We start from the raw sequence: 16,892 nt of genomic DNA, 5'->3' as shown, positions 1-16,892 counted from the left end.
CTGCCTTCCATAGCTGTTGGAAGTTTAACCCCCTTCATATCCTGAGGATGGTTTTACTTCTCAGAAGGATACACGGTATATTCCATTCATGATCTGGTGACCATAGAAACCACCATCTATCCACATTTATTTTCAACTTCTGTTCATTTCACTGTTGTCCTCACACCCTCCCCCCTCTTCTAGGAGTTTGTTCCCCAGGGCCCCATGCCATAATTAGACAACCTCACATGGGATCTGAGCTCTGGCTTTGAGTTCTCTGTGAGGTAAACTTTGGACTCAGGCTCAGCACAGAGGGCAGGGCTTAGAATGAAAAGACGTTCCAAGCAAGATGATTACTTTGGTCAAAACACACACACACACACACACACACACACACACACACACCTCTTGCTTGTAGCCTACTCGGCAGGATCTACTGGTTTTCACATCATTTATCCCACACATGCGGATGCAACATGTTTGTTTAAAAGCATAGTGAACTCTGAGGCTAGAGCTGCCACTGACCATCCTTGACACAACAGAGAGCACACCTACCTGACCACATACAGATGTACCTTGGAGGTATTTCAAGTTTGGTTCCACATTGCCACAAAAAACAAATACTAATAAAGTGAGTCACATGAATTTGTTGGTTTCCCAGTGCTTATAAACGTTATGTTTACCCTATACTGTTGTCTATTCAGTTAAAAAATGCACCTACCTTAAATAAAAATATTAATAACTTATTGGTAAAAATTACTTTAAAAGCTTTTTTTTTTTTTCCTTCCTCAGCATCTCCTAAACTCTCCAGGACCAGGCCAAACATTATTTCCAACCACTGCTGTGTTTTACCTCAGCCTGTTCTGCACATGACTTACCTTTCTAGAAAGGAAGCAATTTCACCAAAGTCAACTGTGGGCCGGTATGCAACCTTAGACTGGGATCTTGAGGGATGAAGAGGTATTAGGAAAAAAGAACTGAGGACAGGAATTGGTTGAAACTTTTTGGTAACAGAACAGTCTGTACAAGCCCAGTTTGTACATTTGAGTCCTAGACTTACCAAGTGAAATTTGCAATAACTGCTCATCGCTTTTTTGTTTCCCCAACAGCAGGTGCCTAGTCCAGAATGTTCTTTAAATTTAAGACTTCTGACACATACCTGTGCCTAGAAGTGGTTCACATCAGAATCAGACAGGCTCCTGGACTGGCAAACTGAAAAGCAGGACCTTACTTGAGATGCACATTACTAATAGTATAGAAAAAAGCATATTTGTAGAATACAAAGAAATAGTTGTAAAATATGACCAAGAATGCAAAAAGGACAACACCACATTAAATAGAAACAGTTTTGAACATTATGATTTAGTATTCACTTTAAAGAAAAACTATTTGGCTAATAAGTTGACAAGCACTTTCCAGACCTTAAGTTATTTGAGGATTCTTTCACTCCAAACATGCTTTTCCATTCCTTAAATTAGAAAATAAATCCATGTTTAAAATTTCTTGAACATCTTTACCACAATCAAAATGGTTACCATACCTGCCACCTCTAAAACTTCTTTTTCCCCTTTGTATTACTTTCCTCTCTACTTGGCCCATCCCTGTCCCTAGGCAACCACTGATCTGCTTTCTTTCACTATTGTCTTTATTTCATGAAATGCCTCTTCAATTTTGTTGAATTTTATATAAATGTAATAATATGCTATATACTCTTTTTTGTCTTTCTTAACTCAGCATAATTATTTTGAGATTTTTTCCAATGCTGTTATTTTGAGCAATAATTTATTTCTTATTGTTGTTGTATGATGTTTCATCATATTTCTAGTTGGGCTGCTTTCAGTTTGAAATACTACAAATAAGCTGCTGTGGATATTCATGTATAAGCCTTTGTGAGACCTATGCTTTCATTTCACTTAGATAAAATCTTAAGAGCAGCACTACATTAACTGTATGTTTAACATTTTAAGAAACCACCAAATTGTTTCCAAATATCTGTAACATATAATCTCATCACTTACTCATATGATGAGTTTTTTTTAATTTGAACCATTCTAATAGGTGTGTTGTGATATATCATTTTAGTTTTAATGAATATCTCCTCAATTGCTTATAATGTTGAGCATCTTTTCATATACTTAATTGCCGCCAATTATTCTTATTTGGTAAAGTGTCTGTTCAAGTGTTTTCCCATTATATTTGTTTAGTTTACTTGTTACTGATTTTTAGCAGTTCTTTATATATTCTAATTACAAGACCTTTAATGGTTATATATTTGCAGGTATTATCTCCCATTCTGTTTTGCCTGTCATTTTCCTAATAATGTCCTTATTGGAATGAATTATTTTAATTTGGATGATACTCTACTTATTGATTTTGTCTATTATACTTCATAGTTTTGGCTACCTATTTATTTTTGCCCAATTCAAGTTCACTTAGATTTTTTTCCCTATCATTTCTTCTAGAACTCTCATGCTGTTGGCTCTTAAAATTAAGTCTAATGTTAATTTCTATTTTTTAATCCTTTACTTTTATTATTGTGGTATATCATATTTATTGATTTGTATATATTGACACATCATTGCATCCCAGAACATGTCTAAATTTGTTTTAGGTTGTGCCTATTTTTATTTTATTTTATTTATTTTTTGATTAGAGGATAATTGCTTTACAATATTGTGTTGGTTTCTGCCATACATCAACATCAATCAGCCATAGGTAGACACATGTCCCCTCCCACCTTAACCTCCATCTCACTTCCCACCCAGTGCTTTTTCAGTAGTGTTTTGTTCAATTTCCACATTATTTGTGATTTTTTAGGTTTTCTTCCTGTTATTAATTTCTGTTCAGTTTCATACCATTGGAGTCAGGAAAGATACTTGATATATTTTCAGTCCTCTTGAATTTGTTAAGATTTCTTTTGTGCCAAATATATTATTCATCTTAGAGTATATTTCACGAGCTCTTAAGAATATGAATTGCTGCTTTGGATGGAAAGTTCTCCATATATCTGTTAGGTTCATTTGATCTAAGTTGTTGTTCAAGTCCAATGTTTCTTTATTGATTTTTCTGTCTGTGTTATTTATTCTTTGCTCATAGCAGGTTACTGATGTCTCCTACTGTTATTGTATTTTTGTTTATTTCTGCCTTTGGATCTGTCATGAATTGCCTTATTTATTTAGGTGGTCTAGTACTGGAGATATTTTCTCTAGAGGAATTGACCACACATTTTGACCACATATTTTCTTTCTCTCTTATTACAGTTTTTGTCCTAAAATCTATTTTCTTTGAAATAAGTATAGCTAACCCTGCTCTCTTTTGGTTTGTGTGTACATGGAATATCTTCTTCAGCCATTTACTTTGAGCATAAGTATGTCCTTAAGTCTGTAATGAGTTCACTGTAGGCAGCTTATGGTTGAGTCTTTTTAAAAAATTTCATTTAACCACCATGTCCTTTGATTGGACAATTTAGTCTATTTGCATTTAAAATAATTATTGATAAGTAAAACTTACTGAGGGCTTCACTAGTGGCTCAAGCAGTGAAGAATCTGCCTGCAATGCAGGAGACCCGGGGTTCAATCAATCCCTGGGTCAGGAAGATGCCCTGAAGAAAGGAATGGCAACCTACTCCAGTATTCTTACCTGGAGAATTCCAGAGTCAGAGGAGCCTGGCAGGCTACATTCCATGGAGTTCCAAGAGTCAGACACAATTGAGTGACTAACACTTTCACTTTTAAGGACATTTGCCATTTCTCAATTGTTTTCTGAGAGTATTATAGATTCTTTATTACATGTTTTTTCTTGATGTCTTTGTGATTTAATAATTGTCTGTAGTAATATACTTTGATTTCCTTCACTTTTGTGTATTGACTATAGGTTTTTGCTTTGTGGTTACAATGAGGCTTACATAAAATGCCTTATAACCTGATAACCACATAGATTTGTTAGCATATGAAGTATCAACATTTTACTTTCTCCCAAACACATTCTATATTTATATTTTGGTATCACAGTTTACATCTTTTTATATTGTATATTCATTAGCAAATTATTGTAACTTTATATTTTTTAATTGTTTTTAACCTTTGCACTATGGTTATGATTTACATACACCATTGAATATTACCTCCACCAAAGTTTAGGCCCAGGCAAACGGCAGGGAGGGAACACAGCTCCACCCATCAACAAAAAATTGGATTAAAGATTTACTGAGCATGGCCCTGCCCATCAGAACAAAACCCAGTTTCCCCCTCAGTCAGTCTCTACCATCAGGAAGCTTCCATAAGCCTCTTATCCTTCTCCATCAGAGGGCAGACAGACTGAAAACCACAATCACAGAAAACTAACAAATCTAATCACATGGACCACAGCCTTGTCTAACTCAATGAAACTATGACCCATGCCATGTAGGGCCACCCAAGACGGACGGGTCATGGTGGAGAGTTCTGACGAAATGTGGTCCACTGGAGAAGGGAATGTCAAACCACTTCAGTATTCTTGCTTTGAGAACCCCATGAACAGTATGAAAAGGGAAAACCCATATGAATAACAGTTTATCTTTCAAAAGAAATTCTAGGCCAGAAGGGAATGGCAGGATATATTTAAAAAGAAAGGAAAAAAAAAAAAAACTACAACCAAGATTACTATAACCAGCGAGGATCTCATTCAAAATTTCTGGAAAAATCAAAAGCTTTACAGCACAAATGTAGGGCCTGGTGTGCCCAGAGAGGCACAGCATACAAGTCTCTCCAGTGCACACAACACTCACAGCACAGAGGGCAGGCCCAAAGGATCAAGAGAGGTGTGGCACACAAACCTTTCCAGCACACACAAATTGTGGGGCACAGAGGGCAGGCCCAGGGAGCCAAAAGAACACACAAGCCCCTTGACATACAGGGCAGGCTGGGGAGCCAAGACAAGTGCACACAAGCCACGTGACACAGAGAGCGGGCCCAGGGAGCCAAGTACACAGAATCCCCACAACACAGAGGGTGAGCTCACGGGGCTGAGGGAAACCCCCACAAGTTTCCGTGATGCACAGGGCATGGTTGGGGAGCCAAGAAAATATGCTCAGAAATCCCTACCTAGCAAGCTTATGTGTGCAGTGTAGGGTGGGACCAGGGAACAGAAGCACCAGAAAAGATTCCAGGGACAAGTAGGGGGCTGGAAGCAGTGATGTGCTGCTGAGATGGCCACTTTGACTTGGCTGCAGAAATAGATGTGCCTAACACTGACAAAGCCAGAAGGACTGCACAACAACATACCAAACCCATAGAAACCCCAAACCTACTGCCAGACATGCACTGCCCAACTAACTTTCAGTTTACAGTTAACTAGCATTGCAAAGCAGAAAATACATCTTTAGTCAAGAGACTCAGATTCCAACATTTACATACAGCATGTGCGTGACCAGTGTAGAGACTATACAGGACACAGTGGATGATTCTTTTTGAACACTGGTGTAATCTGAGAGTTCTGTGACTAGTTAGTAATATACCTATAACTAACCTGTTTAGGTGAAAGTGTTCTTTGAGATGACCACCCAGCAAGTAGTTCCAAGGAACCCATTTCTTTTAGAAAACTCAAGCATTAGACTAAGGAAGTATTGACTGAATACACCAGAAGCAACCAACGTGTTTTTCAACTAACTTTCTGTCTACAACTGACTAGCTTTCCGAGGCAGAAAATACACTTTTGGGCAAGAGGCTCTCATTTCAATATTAACACAAAATGTTTCTGAACAGTGTAGAGACTCAAACAGGAGACACCGGATGCTTCTTTGTGAACAAGGTGTGATTTGAGAGTTCTGGGACTAGTTAGTATTATACCTATAATTAACCTGGTTAGGTGAAAATATCCTCTGAGATATTTTCCAAGGAGCTCTATCCTTCAGAAACTCAAGGTTTAGCTTAAGGAAGTTGTTGAGTGAATACAACAAGAGCAATTAAAGCATTTTTCAACTAAGTTTCAGTCTACAACTCACTAGCATTCTGAGCTGTAGTCAAGAGCTTCATATTTCAAGATTCACACAAAGCATGTTACTGAACAGTGTGAAGACTCAAACAGGACACACTGTATCCTTCCTTGTGAAACGTGATTTGAGGCAAGGATTCTGTAACTAGTTAGTATTATCCCTATAAGTAACCTGCTTAGGTGAAAATGTCCTCTGAGATAACCTCCTAACAAGGAGTTCGAAGCAGCATGTTCCTTCAGAAAACACAAGCATTATACTAATGAAGTTGTTGACTGAATAAAATGAAAGCAACCAAAGTTGTTTTCAACTAACATTCAGTCCGAAACTAATGAGCTCTCTGAAGCAGAAAATGCCTCTTTAGCCAAGAGGCTTGGGTTTCAAGATTCACACACAGCATGTTTCTGATGTGTGTAGAGAATCAAACAGGGCAAACCGTAAGCTTTTTTGTAGGAAGCTGGTAAGAATCCAGCTTTCTGTGACTGGTTAGTCAGTCAGTCAGTTCAGTCGCTCAGTCGTGTCCAACTCCTTGCGACCCCATGAACCGCAGCACGCCAATCACCAACTCCCGGAGCTTACCCAAACTCATGTCCATCGAGTCCGTAATGCCATCCACCCATGTCATCCATACCTGTAACTCTCCGGTGTCCTGTTGTTCAGATGTTAGCCACTAGATGGCGGGCTGGGAAGTGAAAGTGAAGTCGCTCAATTGTGTCAGACTTTCCTGGTGGCTCAAATGGTAAAAGTGTCTGCCTACTGGCCCCATCACTTCATGGGAAATAAATGGGGAAACAGTGGAAACTGTCAGACTTTATTTTGGGGGGCTCCAAAATCACTGCAGATGGTGATTGCAGCCATGAAAGTAAAAGACGCTTACTCCTTGGAAGGAAAGTTATGACCAAACTAGATAGCATATTGAAAAGCAGAGACATTACTTTGCCAACAAAGGTCCATCTAGTCAAAGCTATGGTTTTTCCAGTGGTCTTGTATGGATGTGAGAGTTGGACTGTGAATAAAGCTTAGTGCCGAAGAATTGATGCTTTTGAACTGTGGTGTTGAAGAAGACTCTTGAGAGTCCCTTGGACTGCAAGGAGATCCAACCAGTCCATTCTGAAGGAGATCAGCCCTGGGATTTCTTTGGAAGGAATGATGCTGAAGCTGAAACGCCAGTACAGCAATGGCATCTGTAAATATTTCTATGGCAGAATTGTCTAATGGGGTATCCATTAGATCTTCCCAAGCTGCATAGTTTAAAGTTATAAATTGGCAACAATCATCATCAGGTGTTTCATTTTCCTTCTCAGAAAGAAAAGTGGGAGGATTAAGTTTCCACAAACTTTAAGCTTAGTTATTGGTCCTTCTAACAACAATGACTGATATTTAAGAAGCCGACTATCTATCATGCAAACCTTAAAGTTTAAACCTTAGAGTTTAAGATTCACATCTTAAATGTGAAGACTCACATCATGAGTGGTCAGTACACTAAGATTTTGCACTAATAGAGCAATAGTAGCTATCAACCTTAAATTATTTAGATAAGCTACCATTTGTTGGTGAGGTGCTCAGAGCTGTGTCATAACTCCCAAGGCCATACATTTTCTTTCAGTGATAAACAAATTAAATTTTGACCCTGTGGGCAAGCTCAAAGTGGGAGCTTGCAGGAGAGCAGTTTGAGGAGCTTAAGAGCCTTTTGGGTATCTGGAGACCAAACCAGCTTGTTGGTTTGGGCTTGCTGAGTTTCAGTTGCAAGATTATATAAAGGCTGGGCAAGTTCCTCATAACCCAGAATCTAACTGTGGCAGTAGCATGTGATGCCCCCAAATCCTTTCAGTTGTCTTAAATTCATATAGGGGATGATTAACTATAGGCTTAATTTTCTCAGTGCCTATGGCCCACCTCCCTTTGGACGTAATTAGGCATTCAAATCAATGACTGAAAAATACTTGGCTCATTCAGGAATTTCAGACAAAAAAGTATCAGGATTAGGCACCACAGGGTGTAAAGGAACCACAGCCTCATTCATTATTTGTAAATCTTAAAATAGTCACCATTTATCTTTTGAATTTTTCCACCCAAAATACCCCTGTGCCTTTAAATTCTCAATGATTGGCTTTAACCCTTCCTTAACCTTGGGTTTTAGAGGATATTGCTCTCTATGTGGAAATAGGTGAGGGTCTTTGAGCTGACAATAACATGAATAGCATTTGTGCTTGACCCACACAGTTTTTCATTCAGCCCACATTCTAGGATTTGCATCTTGTTCAGTTAATGGGAGAGAAAGAGAGGGCTCCATATTCATGAAATCAGAGGCATGGACCTTGCTCAGTATATCCCTCCCCAAAAGGGGTGAAGGAGACTCTGGCATGATCAGAAACTCATGTGAAAACAGCACAAAGTTCCAGCTGCAGCTTAGAGGACAACTGAAATAATAACGCTTGACTCATCCAGACAGTCCTAATACAGAAGTGGCTCAGGGAGACAGTGGGCCAGGGGCTTCAATAAGCACATAGTGACTTGCCCCACTGCCTAAAAGGAAATTGACTGGTTTGCCCCCCATAGTTATTACCCAGGATTGCTCAGGTGCGATTAGGATGGGAGCTTTTGTGGGGACCCCTGGGCACCTTTAGTCCTCATTGTCTTGAGAGTCTGACCCCTGAGGCCTGTGTCTCTGAGGGCATCCTCTTCTCCAGTGTGGTCATTTGCAGACCAGACATGGAGCTGCGAGTGGCTTATGTGCCTGAGAGCAATCCTGCTTGAGCAGTCCCTCCTTTCCACAATAATAGTAAGTCCGTCCCTTTTCACCTGGGTGGGTCCCTCAGGACATTTTCCTCTGGCTGTTTCATAGCAGACCTGAGAGCCATCGCTGGGGCTTCAGTCTTTCCCAGTCTTTTTTTTGCCTCTTTTCCTCCCTATTCTCTGCCATAATAAACTATCTGAGCCAGTTGTACAGGTTGTCTAAGACTGATATATTCCATACACCTGTCTTAGTAGTTTATGGCAGATATCTGGAGCTGACTGAGTGAGAAATCTACCTTTTAAGATCACTCCTCCCTCCGCATTTTAGAGATCAATCTCATTGAATCTCTGAAGGGCCTCCCACATTCTATCTAAGAATTTGCCAGGAACTTCGTTCTCTCCATGTTCTATGCTTGTCAGTTTGACAGAGTTTAAAGTCGTAGCATGTGGTCCCCTGAGTCCTTCAAGAATACATCTGAAAGAGTGACTCTGTTCTGCATCTTTTTTAACCATGCTATAATCCAGTCTGGCTCTGTTATGGGGACTGTCTGATTCCAAGTAGGTGGCTATCTTACCCTCCCCCTTTTATTGACTTATCAAGTCATTCATCTCCTGGCAACAGTTCACATGAGTCACACATCCTTCTATTCTATCATCTCTCCTCCTTCTATGACATGTATTATCAGTTCATTTCAGTTGAGTTCAGTCACTCAGTCATGTCCGACTCTTTGCGACACCATGAATTGCAGCACGCCAGGCCTCCCTGGCCATCACCAACTCCCAGAGTTCACTCAGACTCACGTCCATCGAGTCAGTGATGCCATCCAGCCATCTCATCCTCTGTCGTCCCCTTCTCCTCTTGCCCCCAATCCCTCCCAGCATCAGAGTCTTTAACAATGAGTCAACTGTTTGCATGAGGTGGCCAAAGTACTGGAGTTTCAGCTTCAGCATTATTCCTTCCAAAGAAATCCCAGGGCTGATCTCCTTCAGAATGGACTGGTTGGATCTCCTTGCAGTCCAAGGGACTCTCAAGAGTCTTTTCCAACACCACAGTTCAAAAGCATCAATTCTTTGGTGCTCAGCATTCTTCACAGTCCAACTCTCACATCCATACAAGACCACTGGAAAAACCATAGCTTTGACTAGATGGACCTTTGTTGGCAAAGTAATGTCTCTGCTTTTCAATATGCTATCTAGGTTGGTCATAACTTTCCTTCCAAGGAGTAAGCGTCTTTTAATTTCATGGCTGCAATCACCATCTGCAGTGATTTTGGAGCCCAGAAAAATAAAGTCAACCACTGTTTCCACTGTTTCCCCATCTATTTGCCATGAAGTGATGGGACCAGATGCCATGATCTTCGTTTTCTGAATGTTGAGCTTTAAGCCAACTTTTTCACTCTTCACTTTCACTTTCATCAAGAGGCTTTTTAGTTCCTCTTCATTTTCTGCCATAAGGGTGATGTCATCTGCATATCTGAGGTTATTGATATTTCTCCTGGCAATCTTGATTCCAGCTTATGCTTCTTCCAGCCCAGTGTTTCTCATGAAGTACTCTGCATATAAGTTAAATAAGCAGGGTGACAATATGCAACCTTGATGTACTTCTTTTCCTACTTGGAACCAGTCTGTTGTTCCATGTCCAGTTCTAACTGTTGCTTCCCGACCTGCACGTAGGTTTCTCAAGAGGCAGGTCAGGTGGTCTGGTATTTCCTTCTCTTTCAGAATTTTCCATAGTTTATTGTGATCCACACAGTCAAAGGCTTTGGCATCATAATGCCAATAAAATCGACAACTACAAAAGGAGGGGGAAAATAAAGGGGAAAAAAAGGAAAAAAAATCCAAAAGTATCTACAGAACAAGTCAAAACTTAAGAATAATAAATGGTTTTCTTAAATCACTGCTGTCAGTGTCCTTTCTCTTGCTGGGAGTTGCCATCTACCTCACCTTCCTAGGATGCCCTCCAACACTGTGCTGATCTCAAGACTTGTTGTGGAGGTACCTCAGATTATAATCTGGTCCTACACTTGTGTGTTCTTGCCTCCAATGTCCACAGCTAACAGAACTATTGCGTTTTATTTTGTGAGAGTTCTCAATGTCCTTTTACATATTCCATAGATACAGAGTCTGCCTAGTTGATCATGTGGATTTAATCTGCAGCTTGCACCACTGGTGGGAAGTGTTTGGGTCTTCTTCATTACCCAAACTGCCCCTGTGTTTCAACTGTGGTTTTATTTCCAGCTTTTCATGCGGGTTGTCCACTGGGGTTTGCTCCTAAGGCTGCCCTGGGGGACGTGGGTTTCCCCCTGTGAGGGCCAGGTTTGGAGATGGTGCAGCTGCTTGGGTCACAGGGGTTTTGGCAGCACTAGATACTTAGGGGAGTTGGCAGCTAGGACAGCAAGAAATATAATGCTCTAGAAGGGCATGGCAACCAGTATTAGCCAATATGCTCTAGTATTCTTGCCTGAAGAGTCCCCCTGATAGAGAAGCCTGGCAGGCCACAGTCTACAGGGTTGCAAAGATTTGGACATGACCAAAGTGACCCTGCATGAATAGACACAAGGCAATTTTTGCCTTTGGTAGCACTGTCCCAGTGAGAGTTGAGTGTGAAAGTGGCACAGCTGGTTGATTTGGCATCACCAAGTGTGCAGGGACACAGACTTCCTCCACTGCAGGAGTTATGGACCTATCAGAGTCTTTTTGGGGCCTCTTGTAGCTGGGGATCAGAAGGCCTCTTTGGTCAATATTTCTCCATAGCTCTGTCCATTCAGGCACTTAGAGAGCTCCCTTGCCTGGGGTCCTTCTCTGTTGTTTGATGCATCAGGCACATAGACAGGCACCCCCAGTTGGGATCTTCCTCTGTATATCAGCTTGTCAGGCATTTAAAGGGGCACCCTGGGTGGGGTCCTACTCTGTAGTTCAGTGTGTCAGGCATTGATGGGCCAACCTCTCTATTGTTCAGCTTCTGATGGTGGCATATGTGGTGAGAGAGGCTATGGTGATGTCTCCACCCACTATAGATGATTCAGCAGTATCACTTTGCTTCCATGGCTGCCTGGATTTCTTCCACAGGTATTTCCCACCACAATCTCCTCCCTCACATCCCCTCTATGCATCTCTCTGGAGTCAGCAGCAGCCCTTGCCCTGGGATTGCTCCACAATCCCTAAACTCCAGCTCCCAGCCGCTGTGTCTTCCAGGGGATCTGCATCCCTGTCCAGTGTATATATGGCTGTGGCAAGGGCTGTCTGACTTTCATTCCATTTAGGGTGCCACAGATTAGCTGTTTCACTCTCAGCCTTAAATGTTTCTCCTCTGACTCAGACAATTGCCCAGATGTGGGAATCGGACCCCTGCTTCAGATTCTCCACCCCCTGAGTGCAGGTCCAGTCCAACTAACACTCCTGTTTTCCCTCCTAGTTCCTTCCTCCTACCGAGTTTTGTGTGGTTTGATATATTCTTTTCTGCTTGTCAGGTGCTCCTGTCCACTCTTAGCTGGTCTTCTGCATGCACTTCTGTGTCTGAAGGTGTATTCCTGATGTATCTGTGGGGAGAGATGTAGTCCATGTCCACCTACTCCTCTGCCATCTTGTTCTCTCTGGCATGACTTTTGATTTAAATATTTGGTAGAATTCACTAGAGAGGCTATTTGGGTCTTGGTGTGGTGTGGCGAGGCATTTTCTGAGGTGGGTTGGTGAAGAATTTTGAAATTTAATAATTTTATCTCTTTGCTATTCAGATTTTTATTTTATTCTTGAATCAATTTCTGTGATTTATGTATTTCTAAAAATTTTTCCATTTCATCTATATTTTCTAACTCGTGCCATGATATCCTCTTACAATTATATTTATTTCTCTAAAGTTGGTAGTAATTTTTCCTTTTTTATTCCTAATTTCAGTAATTTGTGTAATATTCTTCCTCTCTTTCATCAATATCATTAAAGTTGTGTCAATTTATTGATCTTTCTGAATAAGAAACTTTTGATTTGTTGATTCTCTGTGTTTTTTTCTCTTCTCAATTTGATTTATTTTGCTCCTATATTTATCATTTAGTAGCCTGCTAAATTTGAATTTAGTTTGCTACATCTCCTAACTTAGGTGGTGTGTGTTTTCATTCTTCTCAAAATACAGTTGACCTTTGGATAATTGAAGTGTGAACGGTGGAAGTCAACTGATACAAATATTTTTTTTTCCAGTAAATACTAGACCACTACATGATCTGCAGTTGGTGAATCTGCAGAGGTTAAATCACAGATGTGGAAGAACCACAAAAATGGAGGGCCGATTATAATTCATACTCAAATTGTCAAATGAAGAAAAGAATGTTAGCCTAAGCCCTACATAACTCCAGTGCATGAAACACTCTGATACATAGTAGGTGCTTAATAAATACCTGCTGAATGAAAGAGAATATTTTCAGAATATTAGTAAAGAGACAACAAGCACAGATTCTATTATAATGGGACAATATAAAAGGAGATAAAAGACTGATAGAAATGCCATTATGTTTATATCTATGTCTGTATATATACATTTATATATATATGCTATATGTGATATAGCAAAGCTGAGTTAATTTTCTTCAATTTCAAATAATGACTAATATTTATATTGATAAAGCTATTATACTGTGAAGTACAGTAATATTTTGCCTTATTCTAAATGATTTTTAGTTTATTGCTATTTGTCTTCTATGTATGAAAAATTTATTTTATTTTTTTAATTTTTCCTTTATATTTTAGTATAATTGGTGAAAAATGTTGTGTTAGTTTCACATGTACAGCCAAGTGATTCATTATACATATATCTATTCTTTTACAAATTCCATTCCCATTTACATTATTATAGAGTATTCAGAAGAGTTTCCTGTGGTATACAGTAACTCCTTGTTGGTTATCCATTTTAAATATACCAGTGTGTATATTTCAGCCCCAAATATATTTAATTTAACATATTTTTTGTCATGTCACTTTAAATCAGTGTTGTAAGTAAACCGAATGTACATTTTACTAATGACAATATATTATTTTAGAAAAATACTCATTAGGAATAGTACCATACACTCAAAAACAAGTGTCTACGTTAAGATTTCTTTCCTCTTGAAAATCAAAAGCATTAGAATGTATTGATAAAAATAGTGTTGCCCTCAAGATTACTAGCGCATTCTCTTTACTGACAGAATATTGATAACTGGACAAGACTCTGAGTTAAACTAGTTAAACCAAACTTTAGATTTCTATAAATGAATGTTCTATTGTGGCACTTGCTACTTTATCTTCTCTGTTTATAGACTATATGCAAGAGCATTTGGACTTTCATAATTACAAAATACATTGAGAGAAATTTAATTATGCTAGCACAAAGCAAGTAGCTTATTTACTCTGCTTTTGAAAATATATTACCTTCAGTAACTATATCAACATATTTTATACATGTTCCCTCTTTATAACATTATGTAAGTGGATTCTTTTGAATCTCAGTAGAGAAGAGGCACTGGCTATAAAAATATTTAAATACTGAGCATTTAGTTTTTCAAAATCACATCAAGGAGACACACAGCAAAGTCAAAATTCTGATAAGATGCATATATGATTGTACTTAAAAATTCAGAGTAAATGTACAACTGCAACTGGCACTAACACAGATTTGAATAATACCTAGTAAGTATATATAAATCAAAACAAGCAAACAAAAAAATAAAGACATTCATGCTGAACTTATACTTTTGTGTGGAGGCAATATGCATTAGTGGAAAAAGCAGTACTCAGGAAAAGAAGAGGTGGTCAGTGTTGCCGAATGGAAAATATTTATATAATCAGCATCAGAATTGTTGCAGAGCAGAAGATCTATTTCAGCCTCAGATTAAAGATAAAACACCTGAGGAATTTACGGTAATGAAACACAATGGAAGTGCTTCAATGGAAATATAGAAAGAAGATAACTTTTTAAAGTAGACTGGTGAAATCAATACGATATCACTCTACAATTATTGGAATGGCCAAATACAGAAATCTGACAATACCAATTACTGGCAAAGATGAGGAACAACAGGAACTCTCAGTTGTTGTTACAGGGGATGCAAAATGACACAGTCACTTTGAAAGAAATTTCTTACATAGCTGAACATTGCCATAGCATATGTTTTAGCATTTATGTGCCTAGATAGTTTAGCAAATGATTTGAAAGCTAACACCCACACAAAAACATGCATATGGTTTATATAACAGTTTAATTCCAACTCTCTCTCACACACATACACACACACACAAATTGGAAGCCACCAAAATGTAACTTCATAGCTGAATGGATAAACAAACTATGGTACATCAATATAACAGAATATTATTTAAGAATAAAAAGAAATGAGCTATCAAATCCAAAAAAGAAATGGATGAAACCTGAATTAACGTTCAGTTCAGTCGCTCAGTTGTGTCCGACTCTTTACGACCCCATGAATCGCAGCACACCAGGCCTCCCTGGCCATCACCTCCTGGAGTTCACTCAAACTCACGTCCATCGAGTCAGTGATGCCATCCAGCCATCTCATCCTCTGTCTTCCCCTTTTCCTCCTGCCCCCAATCCTTCCCAGCATCAGGGTCTTTTCCAATGAGTCAATTCTTTGCATGAGGTGGCCAAAGTACTGGAGTTTCAGCTTTAGCATCATTCCTTCTAAAGAACACCCAGGGCTGATCTCCTTTAGAATGGACGGGTTGGATCTCCTTGCAGTCCAAGGGACTCTCAAGAGTCTTTTCCAACACCACAGTTCAAAAGCATCAATTCTTTGGTGTTCAGCTTTCTTCACAGTCCAACTCTCACATCCATACATGACCACTGGAAAAACCATAGCCTTGACTAGACAAACCTTTGGCAAAGTAATGTCTCTGCTTTTCAATATGCTATCTAGGTTGGTCATAACTTTTCTTCCAAGGAGTAAGCGTCTTTTAATTTCATGGCTGAAATCACAATCTGCAGTGATTATTAAGTAAAATAAGCTAGTCTGGAAAAAGTTATACACTGCTGTTGCTAAGTAGCTTCAGTCGTGTCCAACTCTGTGCGACCCCATAGATGGCAGCCCACCAGGCTCCCCGGTCCCTGGGATTCTCCAGGCAAGAACACTGGAGTGGGTTGCCATTTCCTTCTCCAATGCATGAAAGTGAAAAGTGAAAGTGAAGTCGCTCAGTCATGTCCGACTCCCAGCGACCCCATGGACTGCAGCCTACCAGGCTCCTCTGTCCATGGGATTTGCCAGGCAAGAGTACTGGAGTGGGTTGCCATTGCCTTCTTCAAGCAGCCTCTCCCATTTCTCACTGTTGTTGCATGATGCCAATTATAAGACATTCTAGAAAAGATAAAACTATAGAGTCAATAAATAATATCAGAGTTTTTTTTCTTTTGTTTCAAACAGTTGAATACAGTTTGTCAACACTCAACTTTTAGTCTCCTACTTTGACTTACAAATGCTCTGAAATGAAGTCTGTGTCACCCCATGGCTCATATATTGCAATGCTATTGTATGTTTACAGACAGCTCAAAATTGTGAAGGATGAGGTTACTGCTGGTTGCTGTGGTGAGTTTCTGATGCCGTACCCAGAGACACATATTTCACAAGGTCCATATTGAGCTGGGTTAAGGTAGGGAATGTAGACTTTTGTTGGGGGAAGTGTTTTTGTTTTTCTTTCCCAGAGAGCCAATTCAACAACCCCAAAGAGCAGGAAGAGTCTGCACCTTACTCTCTTCACTGTCTCCTGGAAACTTCAGTATCATGTACAGCACAATGAGGAGAAAAAGCCAGTGCAACTTGATCCCAAGACAGTCTTGCACATGCTCTGGTAGATTCTGCTGAATTCGAATGTGCCTTCTGCAGGGTACTTTTCCGGGGATTTCTTTGGCTTCATCTCTCAGACAAGAAAACATAAAGGTGTAAAAAGAGGAGACATAAATAGACAAGAAAAAGAATCATTTCATAGACCAAATGGTGAGCAGAGAGGAAGTGGTTCCTGGTGTGCTGTTCTGACCTGGCACCTGGAGCCTGAGGATAAGACAGAGTTGGGCCTCTGGTGAGGTCAGAGGGCCCTGCCCTGGCCAGAACCCATCTGGCCATTGTGATGACTTCAGGGCAGAGAATACGGTGGCTTGCAGGGGTCAACTGGGAGTAGGTTGTGAAGGAAGTGGCAAAATTTCCAGCAGGCAATCTAAAAAGAGATGTGAAGTGAG

At 39.8% G+C, this 16,892-nt stretch overlaps 1 pseudogene; it reads right to left on the bottom strand.

Annotated features, from left to right (window-relative positions):
- Window positions 1-16,129: 16,129 nt before the first annotated feature.
- Window positions 16,130-16,625, bottom strand: LOC138071817 (protein FAM209-like; annotated as a pseudogene).
- Between the last annotated feature and the right edge of the window lie 267 nt (window positions 16,626-16,892).

The sequence above is a fragment of the Capricornis sumatraensis genome, chromosome X (genome assembly GCF_032405125.1).
Source record: "Capricornis sumatraensis isolate serow.1 chromosome X, serow.2, whole genome shotgun sequence".
In the NCBI taxonomy this organism is placed as follows: Eukaryota; Metazoa; Chordata; class Mammalia; order Artiodactyla; family Bovidae; genus Capricornis; species Capricornis sumatraensis.
This window is presented reverse-complemented; position numbering and strand designations above follow the sequence as displayed.